Below are 13,511 nucleotides of genomic sequence, written 5' to 3'. Positions count from 1 at the left end.
CAGTTAAACCTACTCAAGCTCTTACAATTTCATTACTACATTTTAAATACTGTCTTCTTGAGAATATTTTTTTTGTCTGAAAAGCAGAAAGGTACTTAATCTCAAACGGGTAAGGCCTTTTCCTCGTGGCAAAATAAGCTGCAGCTGTTTCTCAAAAGAGGAGGTCATTGGTCATATACCATTTCTGTCTGCTTAGGTAGGACAATATTATTGATAAACATCTTCAGAGCTATGACATGTCTTTAGGATTGATGCCAGTTGCACATTCTGATGTACAACAGAGTCATTTATCCCTTGCTGATTCCTCAGGCAATACTTAATATACAATTAGATGTAATCTTGCTCATTCTATCTCATATTCCAGTTCACTACATAAAGGACACACCAGCTTGTCATAACTCCTCTATTGTTCTGAGGTAATTGTGAAGAAAAAAAATTTTTAAAATCTAATAGTACCTAATCGAGAAAAGAAAAGCATGTTATATGTAGAAAAAGAGAAAAAACAATACAAAATGTGGTTGACATTCAAAATAAACCTAGAATTTTATGTTTAACCAGAATAGTTATTCTACTTAACATACTCTCTTATGCTAGTAATTTTCACATGTTTTGGGAGCTTGTTTTTTTCATGTTTTTACTGAAATCCATTAGTTTTCTGTGAAAAAAAAATGTTACTTTTTCCTTACACTATTTCTTCTTAAAAGAAAAAAACAAAACAAAATGCAAAACAAACTGTGGATCCAGCATCTGGAGGCACTAGTTTTTAAGTTTTTATTTAATGTGCTTTTACTGTGAAGGCTATAACTATGTAAGTGCTAGTGCTATACTATATCTGCCTAATAGGGAAGATATGAGTACTTAACCTCTTTAAAAGAGAGAACAAGAGAGAGGGGGAGAGACAGACTTTTAGTCTTGAATTTTAGTCAAGTTTCAGTTATGTCATGTGCAGTTGGATATGTCTGGTCAACTTACATGGGATATGATGCAAAAAAAGTCCTCTAAAATCAGTGAAGGTCAATTTTATGAATACTGTTCTCAGCATCTGAAGGCAGCTGTTACATGCACTAAGGTGACTGTAAGGGGAAATATCCAGGTCTTCAATTCTGTCTCTTCAGATGTGCAGGGTGTTAGACCCCCTAATGTTGTAGCTTATTCTCTGTTCATTTCCTTTTGCATTTTCAGAAGTGATTTCAATTGAATCATTTATGGTTCTTCCATTCAGATTATAACAGCTATTTTGGAGCGGATAACCCTCAATGGCTGTATATGAGACATTGCCCGGGGTGCTTCCAAGATGCTTTTGAGCTGGGTAAGGAAATCACTGAGTGTTGACACATTCTCAAAGCACTATGGCATGGATTGAGAGCATAGAGTTTACAAACTGTTTTACTGACCTATTATTCTGTCTGTTGCTGACAGAACACACTATACCAGTTTCTTCTAAAACCAAATCAACACTTTTGGGGAAAAAAAAAAAAAAAGGTAACAATTATTTTCAAAAATTAAGTATCTTACCTGTGTGTGGTAACTCATACAGAAAATCTTTAATTCATTATTATCCACTTCTGATGTGTCTACTTTTCCCATAATAGCCATTCAATGTATAATATTATACTAATGTAATGTCATAATATTGCCATTATATTTGTATACTGGTGAGGTAAAACATACTCAGATTTTTACTGTGACTTTAGAATCAAAGCTAACTGTTTCTGTGGACGTGGCTTAATCAATATTCTAGTTTAAGACAACTCACACTCAAGCTGTAAATCCCAGATCATCTTTACTGTCTATATTACCTTATCTTGTTCAATCAGAAGAAATCATTTGTCCTTTTGGGTATGAATATACCCAAATATATGGATCTATAAAAACATATGAGCTAGTGCATTTAGAACGGTGCATGAAGGACAATATAAACATGGGGTGCTGGTGGGGGGGCTTTCACTGAATTTGCATTAAGTGACAAAATCAGAGAAAGCTTTCTGCCCTTTGTTCAAAAGCCTGCTGGTGAGTGTGACTGGGATAGTCCAGCACAGATATGATATTAAAACCTCCCAGGAGCTGGCACAACGAGGGGTCCATGATCCACTTCACACTTTCTCTGTATAAGGTTAAGCAATATTGATGGAGTGTATAGTCTGCTCCAGAGAAGGATGTTCTGTCTCTTGCAATGTTTGTATAAGACTCTTTATAATTTTTTTTTTCTCTGAAATACAGCTGAATCAGCTACAGTGTCTCCAGTATTTTTACATAAGTTCAGGCTGTTTTAATAGCTGGGTTTTTTTTTTTTTTTGTTATGCTAAAATCTTAGATGCTCTTATTTTATGTTGCAAGCAAAGCTTTCTATTTTAAAACAATCTAACCATGCAGGAAAAAAGTTTACAATTAGAACACCCTAATTCAAAACAAAACTAAAGAGGTTTTAAAATATCCTAATCAAAAAAAGTTTTGTGAAAAGCTGCTGTACAGTGACTACTGAATTAACTGTAGTAAGCTACAGTCTTCCTGGTGTATCTGATAAATAGAAGAAATAAACTTCCCACAAAAACAAACAGAAATGCCAATAATAAATGGGTTGTGCATGCAAGGAAAGGTTATATTAATCTGCAGTTCCTGCCATTATCCCACCCCAGATACACATAGATGGGCCTTCAGTGTGTTAATACCATAGAGTCCAGTAATAAATCTCAGATTAGCTTGTAGTAATCCATTTTCATCCTACTGAACAAAATAAGTCTTATACCATTTAGTATTAACTGGCCATATCTAATAAAAGCTAGACACTGACTAATTATTTTTTTCGTTACCATTGAGAACTAGTGAACTATATTATACATGAATGGCTTGTAAAATTATTGGCTTATATTTCAGAATGACAAACAACTTACTGTTTATGGATTTTAAAACATCTCCTTTATTTATTCAAGATCTTGGAATGAAGTCCTGAACACAGACCCAGAAGAAATTTAATATATTAAATTCTTGGTCTCCTTTACTGCTATACTCTGATGCGGGCGTAGATCTCTTGAACATGTAACAGTTTCCACGCTTAAAACAAGAGTGCCATAGTGGTAAACCCATTTTAATTTATACTTAAAGTGTAATAATTGTTCATTTCATGCATGTAAAAAATTTTAACTGCTTATTTTAGGTTTTGAATAATTTCTTAAAGAAGCTGCTCTTAACATTTGTCTGAAAAATATTTGTTTCTCCTCTGCTAGCTTATTAGCAACTGAAGATCACCTCTTTCCTCAGTAATCACAGAATAGTAAGGGTTTGGAAGGGACCTCTGAGGATCATTTAGTCCAACCCCCCTGCTAGAGCAGGATCCCCTAGAGATGGTTTGAGATGTCAACCAATATGCTCAAATATTAAAGAGGCAGACATTGTCTCATCCTCATATGTTCAGATCTGACTGTCTATAAAGATGCCTGGTTTGTTGTGGACATGCTCTATTTTTTCTGCAGCTCTTTCCTACTTACTACAGTAAGAACCACTCACTGAAACAATTAAAAGTGTCCTTTGTGGCCTGACTTCAGCTCCTGATAAATTTTTGTGACATCCAGGTTTTGATGTCAAAAGACAACAGCTAAATAAATGTAAAGAAAGTTCTCTGGTTAAAGCTCAAGCTATAGGTCATAGGTTTATTGCTTAAATCAACAGTGAGTATGAATTTGTATAGCAGAATTCGCTCCTGTAGAATTTGGATATATTTTTTCCCTCCACTAAGGGGGGAGAACAAACAAAACCCCCAAACTTATTAGTTTTACTTATTAGTAACTTTTCCATACAACACTGCTATTGGCCATGATATAAAAATTTGCTGTGACATGGGTCATAGAATCACTGCTTATTTGTTGTGGCTTTCTCCATAGGTCTTTTTTGATGAAGAATTTATTCACTGTATGTTACAGCATTTTAGCTGTGTGCATGTAGGCTAAATTCCACTAATTTAATGTGTTTAATCATCCTGGTTGTAATACAGATACATTTTCTTAAAAAAAGGAGTAAACAGTTTTTATTTTGCGTAGCGTTAAAAAACCCAGATAATTTAAAAATATATTAAAAAAGTAAAAATATGAGGGTAAGCCCTCTCAATTTCACTGTGATTTTTGTGAATAGCACTACTGTGACTGGAACATTCAGGCTTATGCCTTGCTCACTGGTCTGAACTGTGAGTTTCAATATGTGTATACTCTGTATTACCACTGAATCATGGGACAATTTGGGTTCAAAAGGGACCTTCAAAGATCACCTAGTCAAACCCCCCGCCATGGGCAGGGACACCTTTCACTAAATGACAGGTTGTTTAAAATCCTGTCCAGCCTGATTTTGAACACTTCATTACTATTTCAAGGCAATGATCTTGCAACTGAAGGCAGGCAGAAAGGCCCTTGAGACCTTGTAGACTTTCTTTTTGAGATCGGTAGTTCTCCTCCTGGATGTAAATTGCTACCTATTCAGACCTTTTTTAGCTGAATGAAAGCTTTATATTGAAAACAAGAGTAGAGGGAGGCCATAACAAACCAGGAAAAAAAAAAAAAAAACAACAACGGGTATGGAAGGATGGACAGACAGATACTGTAATATTCCAATTTCTCCATTAAGACAGGTGTGGTTCTGTCAATTCGATACTGAGGGGTTTTTCCCCTCTCAAATATATAAAAATATCCCTAGGAAGCCATAGCACATATACTCATGTATCACAAAAGTTATATCACACCATTTCGAGGACTGGCTTTTTCTTCAGACATTAGAGCCAGTACCAGCTTTTTCTTTAGACACTAGAATATTTCTTCCTGAACAAGCTAAGTGAAAATTCAGTACGTTTCACATTAGAAAAATAAATATCCATAATCTGGATGGCAGTGTGAGTTTAAGCACTGCAGGTTCTTCACTCAGGATATGCTACCCTGGCTTGCTCCTCCCCAGCAGCTCATTCATTACAGCTCATGTCTTTTTTCATATGCATGCTGGCACAAGTTCCTTTGGATCTGTACTGGTTGCAAGTACCATCAGTATAGGAACTGGATTTTTTTAAGGCTCTAAATTTTGTAATCCCAGATGGTACTGGGTTTTGTCTGTGCAGAAAAGTCCCCAGGTCACAGTGCTGTCATTGTTCGCAGTAGGAAACCTTAATTGCAGAGCTAGTTGGATAAGAGTTGGATTAGCTGGCAGTGTTGTCTGGAAAATCTTTCAGCTGTGGAATGTTATCATTTCCCCTACGCCCCTATGCCCCCATCCCTGAGTATTCCTAGCCTACTGCATTTGGTGAGATACATATGTTTTCCCCAGCTACAAGAGCTGTAAAGGGTTCCTCTGGGATCTCTGAGTATAAATACTTAAGTGTGTCTTCAGTTGCTAGGTTATTTTTAGTCAATGGGTGGTTACCAAGTCATCTATAATTGTGCTGTTAAATGTGTCAGAGCAGCTACTGCAAAGCTAGGTGCTCCCATAGCAGGTTGAGGGTATAAGGTAAAATGAGAGAGAGTAAAAGTAACATTTCAGAAGCAAGCTGTTTAAATATTTCAGTTATGGAAGGTGAGATTGCTTAATAAGCTGATATTAGGAAGGTGATCCATAAGTACAGTAAGAAAGGAGAAGCATAGTAACATACTTTGACTATATCACCCATACTACCTGTTTCTGGCACATTGTGTTATTTCAGATTTGTACTTTGGGGGAATTTACCAATGGTTCAATGGAACAGAGTGTTCTTACATAACCTTTCACTTCTTAAGAAGCTCCTATATGGCCTGTGTCAGTAGTGGCCAAAAGCTATTACTAACTGGTGACTGCTATGTGGGAGAAAGTGCAATGAGTTCCCAATGCACAACTGTCCATACGATGTGAAATGCTGACAGAGTTCTTTCTCTGTAAGTAGAAAATGATACCTGAATAAAAAGTCAGTAGAACAAAGGAAGAAGATGAGAACAGCAAAATAATACAACTGAAAACCCAAAGGCAACAGAATTACTTAGAAAGAAAAATACATCAGAAGTTCTATGCAGACAGGATGCACTGTAACAAGAAACTTGCACATTGGATATTCTAAAATATTTAGGCTGCACTATCCCTCTTATGAATCTACTGGTGGGAGAAAGAGCTGGAAACAGGGTTTAGTCTGTCAAAAATCATTAGAGATTTATTAACATATCAGCTAATTGGGTAAATGAAGGAAAAACAAAGTGAAACTTTTATATGGTGATTCTTGTGGTAGCTGCATCATGTCACCAATCAGAGATTAAAAGAATGTCTTTAGAGATTAATTTTTACTCCATTGGCATTTACCCAGCATTATCTGAAGATCAGCAATAAAATTTTGAGCACGACTGTAGTTGTGAGAGGCCCAGTAGCAAAGAAATGTGAACCAGGCATTGTCATGTGGAGAAAAGTGGGTAAAAATACTTAAAGAGTGCAAAAACTAATCGGTGGAAATATATCCATCTGAATTCATTACTATATAGTCAATGTATAATCTATTTTGGTTAGGTTCAAAATGGAAAAAGATTTATAATGCTACTTCAGGCATATCTGAAAGATGAACTAGGTGAATTTCAACAAAATAAAATGTTAAACTTAGCATCAGAAGAAACATTCCAGCTGAGAGAACCACTGGGCTGGAATAATCACCTGAAGTGACTGGTGACAGACTATTGCCTGAGTAACTCAAAAGTAACAAAAACGAAATCCAGTGGGCAATGGTAAAGGTTTGATCTAGATAACCTAATAATAGATACTGTCTGCTCTATTTTTTGTGATTCAAAACCAGTAGAAGTTTCCAAACTCATTAGTGAAAATGGGTTAACATCATATCTTGTGCTACTGCATTTAGATATGCAACTGCTGTGCATAATTTGGGGTTTTATCACATGAACAGAAATAAAATAATTAATGCAAAAGGTTTTTTACAGAACTGAAAATGCTAGGAGCTTAGCTACAGGTATATGGGCTACGATATAAGCATGATTGTGTTCCAGGAGTTTTCGCATTTTTTTAAAATATTTGAGTAGCGAAGAATAAATCTTTTAAAGTTTGGTAGAATCTTTTCATAGATTTAAATGCAGAGTAGAAACACTATATTTAAACCTCTTGAATTGAGAAGAGGTTGCTGTCTTTGCTACAGAGTTCCAGTTTTTGTAATTCTGTAGAACTACATTGAAGCTTTAAATGAACTGTATACCCAAAAGTGAACCAAATGAGCTGTATAGCTTTGTATTTGGAAATTATGGTGGTTTTTTGGGTTTTTTTTGGTGTGTGCTGCTTTCCTGTAAGAACTCCGGAGGACTTGTATCTCGTACACATTTCCTCTTGCTCTTTGATCACCAGGAAAATGCATTCCTCACTTCCCAGCTGGAACTGTCTTCTGTGCTGAAAATGTCTTCCAACACATTACCATCCTTTACCAGCTTTAAACTGCTGAGAATCCCCCCTTTAACATTAAAATACAACTAGGAAAGTCCTGTGAACTGGTTCCTTGGCAGGCTGGGACCACAGCCTTTTGCCTCTGTATTGCTGGAGATGTGTGGGGTCAGCTCTGGTGAAAAACTGAAAATTCACAGTGAGATAGTTCAGTTCTGTAAACCTCTCTTGGCCTAAGCAGCCTAAAAGTTGTTTGATGGGTGTTATTCCACTAGCTAGGAATGCAGATCTTAATAGGCTGAAATTTAGCCTTTACAGGCTGAAAGTGGAAATTTGTTTCAGTGGAATTATTTCAGAAAAGTCTTCTAGAAAAGTCTATGCCAGTAACTTTAAATATCTTAATATTTTATAAATGCATGTGACAAGTGAAGAAATTGAAGACAGTTGTTTCTTGAATAGGCCTCCCTATTTGAAGGGTCCAAAACTATTTAGAAAACACAAAACCCACAGTGAACCTTACTTAGTAGAACAAGCAGTGTTGCCAGGTACCACTGTCCCCTCAAGCAGGAAGTCTTCTGGAATCCCTTGTTGCTATGAGACCAAATATCTGTACAGTGTGAGTGCTGAACCAGATTTTGCTCCTACTCACACTTGTGTGCATATAGTGTCTCCCCTGTGGCCAGGAAGCACAGTGCTGCATTCTGATGTCTTGCTTACGAAAGGGTCTGACCCAAAGCCCATGGAAGACCAGAAGAATTCATCTGATTGAGTAGTTCAAGAAAGTAAGACAAGTTTAAAATGGGAGAAGGGTTATAATCTTGAACCTCACAAGAGGCAAGCAATTTGGGGATTTTGACCCATTGACATTGGGTTTTCACATGCTTTTGGCAAAAAGGAAAATGATGAGCAAAATTTTTCGTAGGATTTCTCCCCAAACTTAGTATGTTCAAACTGAAAGATACATGCTGCTTATTCTGGACTGCATAAACTCTTTACATTTGATACACTTAAAAAAATCCACTTATATGTGGACTTAAAAGCTGCTATGTCAGTTTTTTTTCTGTTTGTTTGGTTTTGGGTTGTTAGTTTTCACTGTTTTTCAGGTTTTGGTTGGTTGGTTGGTTGTCTTTTTTTTTTTTTTTTTTTTTTTTTTTTTGGGGGGGGGGGGCGAAGTGGGGTATGCTTAAGTATAAGATGTATGAATTTACATTAGCTATTTGATACTTTTTTCTTTTACCCACAAGAGAAATAAACATAAAAAACCCCAAACCAACCTGAACTGCGCCCAAGCGTGGCAAATTTCTCATCAAAGTGTATTAGAATAAAAGATTTAGAGTGGAATATCTCTAGTGTAGTGATGACATTGCTTTAACATTGCATTGCTGTAATCTGCAAATATAGTAAATACAGTAAGTGGGTTTATAGGGATTTGTGTGAAGTTTAATTCAAAACATAGTTGTTTTTAATGTTTCTCCATGCTATCAGTGAAAAATCAAAAAGCACAGGGATGAGTTTACATCAATAAGGAAGATGTTTGCCCAGTGAAAATAACAGTCTTTTATTAATCTGTCCTTCTTAGCACCCGGAAATCCTCTCTATTTTTCAAATTAAGAAGATATTTAAATATTATTTAAAAAAAACAAAACAAAACAAAACCAACAAAACCAACACATAAATGCAAGCATATAACAAAAGAGCTATGAAAACAAAGCTCTTAGCGTTCAAATATTCCCTTACTTGGTTTCTATCTTCAAAACTACCGGATGCGCTTTCAGGTCTATCCCTGATAAACCCGGGTAACGCATTGGCCATCGATGCGTTATTATCATTGCTAATGTAGTGCAGTAAATCAACAGCCACACTGAGGAGCACAGCAACTTTTAGCTTGTCGCGGAGCTGCAGGGTGGGAGGACCCGGGACCGTGCCGTACCTTGTCGCACCAGGCCGGGCCGGGCTATGTATCCGCTGCCCTCCCCGCCGAGGCCTCCCGGCGTTCCGGATGCCCCCTGCCCGCAGCGTCCGGTGGTGCTGCGAACCGCACCTGCCCCAGCCCCTGCCCGGTGCTCCGCTGCTCCTCTGCTCCTCTGCCCCTCTGCTTCCCCCCTCCTCCGCGCGCAGCGCGCCCTTCGCTCTGCTCCTGCCCGCTCTGCTCCGGCCCCGCCGCGCCACTCGACCGCCGCCGGCCTCGGTCCGCCTTCCCCCCGCTTCGCTCCGCGGCACTCGGGGTTTTTGTCCCCGAGCGTCCCGCGGTGCCGGACACGTACGCGTCGCAGAAGTTGCGCGGACCAACCGGCGGCGCTTGAAAGCGAGAGACGCGGAGCTGCAGCGCGTCCGCGGTTACAGAGGCACCTGGCAGGCAGCCCGTCCCAGGCAACTCTCCCCGCCGCCCAAACAGGCGCAGCCGGCAGCGCTGCAGCGCTGAGCTGTTCCCCAAGCCCCCGCGCCGCCTCAGCCGCCTGTGCGGCACGGAGCTCTGTGCGGCACGCCCGTCCTCACCGGGCAGCCCCCGTCCGTCGGGGCGACCCAGGATGCGGAGCTCCGCGGCGTGCCTGCCCCTGGCCTCGGCCGCAGCGCGTCCCGCAACAGCGGGCCGAGCGCGCAGCGACTCCGTGCCGCAGCACCTCCCCTGCCTTCTCTACGGCAGCCGGCCGCCGCGGCTCGGTCCTTCCCCTGCTTCCCCTGGAGTGGGAGGGCGGCAGGAAAATAGCAGCTCTTCTTCTCCCCCCCCCCGGCCCCCCCTTCCCCCGATTTATGACATTCTTTCATTTGCGTTCTTGTTTTCCGTGGGGACGGATGCAACGGAGGCAATCAACCTGTAGACTGAGAGAGCTCTCGCCGTAGCCGGGCGTAAGGGCTCGGAGGGCTCTCGGCGGTACCAGCGCCGGGTAGCGGCGTCAGGACGGGGTCGACCCCGAGGGCGGGCGAGGGAGAGGGGCCGGCCGCGGCGCCCGGGGGTGAGCCCGGAGCCGGGGGACGAGGAGCCCCGGCAGCGGAGGAGCGAGCCCGAAAGGAGGCCAGCGATCTTGGCAAAAGCCTCCGAGTGACCCCGCATTTGCCAGGGATGGCGGGATGAGCTGACTCCCCCCGCCCCCTCCCCGCACCAGAGAGAATCTCCGAGCCGGGGGAGGAGGAAGGGGGGTGCAACAAATTGCCGCCAGCCGGAGAAGTTGCAGTCAAGAGAGATCCCTCCCTCCACCCGCTCCCTCCCCTCCCCGCTCGCTCTCTCCTCCCCGAGCCGTGGCAGCGAGCGGCGAAGCGGCGGCCCGACGAGCGAACGGAGGAGCGAGCGGCGCTCGCAGCCCGGCGATGCTGCAGCGGTTCCCGCCGAGCCACGGCGGGGTGGGCCCGGCCCCCGCACGCCCCGCGCCGCCCGGCGGCGGAACGCCCTGAGCGGGCGGCGGCGGCCCCGCGCCCCGCGGCGCAGCGGGCGCTGTTGCGCAGCCCGGCCCGGCCCGGCGCGGCGCGGCCTCCCTGCCCCTGCCGCCGGCTCGGCGCGGCTCCCGCGGAGACGGAGCGCTGATTCATGGGGCTCCGCTCCGGCTGCCTGGGCGAGGAGAGCGCGGCATTGCCGCTGCCCCCGCGCGGGGTGTGAAGCCCCGGCCCCTCCTCCGCAGCCCCGGGCTCGCCCGCCCTGCTCGGGAGTGTGGTCCCTGCCGGGAGCCGCCGCGCCTGGCGCACAGAGGGAAGCGTTGATGCATCGCTGTGGAAATTCATTGTGTGACTTTCTGGGTATTTACTGAGTTTCAGACCGAGATGCAGCTCTTGAAAGCTTTATGGGCACTAGCAGGAGCAGCGATCTGCTGTTTTCTTATATTTGTCATCCACTCACAGTTTCTTAAAGAAGGTAATTATATCTGCATGTCTACATACCCTCTTCTTTAATACTAAGGTCTTTACGAGGTACCTTAATTATTTTTACTGTTTCCAGTATGTTCTGTTTACAGCAGTGCTTCAACGCCGATTTCCTTTCCGTTAAAGCCTTCTCATTTTTTTTTTTTCCCTTTAGATAACAGGCAGCTTTAGACTTAGATTCTTGGTAAATGCATATATATATATATATATCTATGTTTATAAAATCTGTGTGATGTTTGTCTTCAATGTTTTATCCAATGTCTCATTTCTTTATGGGAGATGTATATTGTATAGAAAATATTTGTTTCTATCAGATGGCCACAGAACAGTAGTCATCATGGGAGTATTAATAAACCAAAAAACCCGTAACAAGTAAATGTATTATTTTTTTACCAAATCAATAGGCATTCTTTCTCTCTTCCTTATTCAGTACATTTTCAATAGATGGCACTAAAGTTCTATGGAAAGGGCAGGGCAGAGCAAATCCTGGGCGTTCAGCATCTTCCTTCCCGCTGCCCCAAAACTGGAAGAGGCCTTTGCATGGTATCAAGGCTCCTGTTTTTTTCCACGCTGTGGTCAAAAAATTGTGATTACAATTTACTGGAGAAAATAGTTTGGATTGTGGAACAGGTTTTATTCTTTCTTTTTCCCACATGAGCTGGGTGGAAAAATACATTTGATTTGGTGGATAGAGGAATTTTCTTGGGGAGTAAGCCTTGTACTGCTCTTTTTCATTTCTTTTAGGTTTTCTCTCTTTCTTGTTTTTACTTTTTTGTTGTTGTTGTTTTGTTAGGTTTTTTTTCCCTTTTTTCTTTCCTCTGCTATAATAATGATTCCACTGCTTACTTGTAAAGCAAACTGTGTCTGAGTATCAGGTGAGAATCCTGAGTTGTGTATATATTTGGTCATTTGTAGGAAAGGACAGCATTGTTCTTTAAGCAGTATTAACAAGTTTAACACAGGAGTATGATGTTTTTGCTGAACCCATTGATTGTTCTGTAGCATTGCCATATGAGAATATAGCTACCTAAAGAAAGCAGCCTAGTTCAGCTTGGAGTGCTGGCTGTGCAAAGCATGAAAAAACTTTTATGTGACTGGGACAAAGTTTCACTTAAGACTGGGCAAAGCAACAGCCTTGCAACCACTGAAGTATCATTGCTGATTTTAATTTAATGTCAGTCCAAAAAAAACATGAGACTGCACATTTTCGCAGGTCTTTTCTGAAATGATTTAACACTGATTTGCCTGATTTGGTTAATTAAGAAACATTATCCATGTATTTCCAGTGCCAGAGATTTCTCCTTTAAGAAACCTACCCATGCTTTAAGTGCATTGGGTGCAATGCCTCTCACATAATCACAATTTTAACACTCTTATAACATGCTCGGACTACTGCATTTATATATTTCTATCTAATGATATTAGTTGTGTTGAGAGATTTTTCAGAATTAAATATAAAAATAAATAATTTTTTTTTTTTCTTCAGTCTTTCACTGCTTCACTTTGAGACCTGTGTTACTGTAAATAATCCATAAAGGAAGAAGCATTTTGTTTCACTTAAAATATTCCTTCTTGCATTGTAGGAGTAGAAAGCTAGCAAATCAAAATATAAAAACTCGAGCCATGGCCATACACCAAAGACTTTTAACACATTGTATTTAGCTTCTCCTTCAGCAGTTCCAGACACTTTTAATGTGGATTGCAGAGAGAGAACTGAAGCTCCTGATCTTGTCAACTAACTTAATTGCATCAATTTGTTTATACTTGTGAGCAAAATATTTCTGTTTTGTTTAACAGAGAACTGTACACGTACTGTAAATAAAGATTGTGTGTATTGGGCTGCTTTTCAGCCTTTTCTTGATGGGTGGAAATTCCAGAATAACATTTTGACCCTTTTCGTAATTAATTAAGCAGTGTATGTATTCTACTCTGTAGTTTTAATAATAACACTGAATAATTTAGTGGAATTGGTTGAATGTCTACATGGTATACCTAAGTTATTCCTTTTTGAAGAACTTACAAAATACAAAAAAAAAAAAAAAAAGAACTTACAAATAAAAATTATTGGTTTAAGAATAATATATTCAAATGCAGGCTTCTAAAAGCAATAGAAAGAGGTAACAGAAGATTTAAATTAAATATTGTAAATAGTTTGCAAGATTTACATTTATTTTCTTTCTCGTTTTAAAGCCCAATTTTTATTTATTTTTATCATTTTCAGACAAGGGAAAGAAGTGTGAGAAAAGTACTAGCAAATAATTTAACCATATGCCTACCACATTAGTTTACTAAGC

General features: G+C 40.8%; 1 protein-coding gene across 3 annotated transcripts in view; it reads left to right on the top strand.

The window, feature by feature from the left end:
* The window catches only part of TAFA5 (TAFA chemokine like family member 5), a 402,285-nt gene that overhangs the window by 102,959 nt on the left and 285,815 nt on the right, over positions 1–13,511 (top strand). Inside the window, exon 1 of one of the 3 annotated variants that reach the window (XR_011723950.1) lies at positions 10,171–11,209. The exons of the other annotated variants lie outside the window; for them this stretch is intronic. The gene's annotated coding sequence lies outside the window, so the exon portion shown is untranslated. Of the gene's footprint in view, positions 1–10,170; positions 11,210–13,511 lie in introns of those variants that run through there. 3 annotated transcript variants of the gene reach the window in all.

The sequence above is a fragment of the Heliangelus exortis genome, chromosome 1 (genome assembly GCF_036169615.1).
Source record: "Heliangelus exortis chromosome 1, bHelExo1.hap1, whole genome shotgun sequence".
Taxonomy (NCBI): domain Eukaryota; kingdom Metazoa; phylum Chordata; class Aves; order Apodiformes; family Trochilidae; genus Heliangelus; species Heliangelus exortis.
Note: the sequence above shows the minus strand (reverse complement) of the source record. Positions and strands in the feature narration are given on the sequence as shown.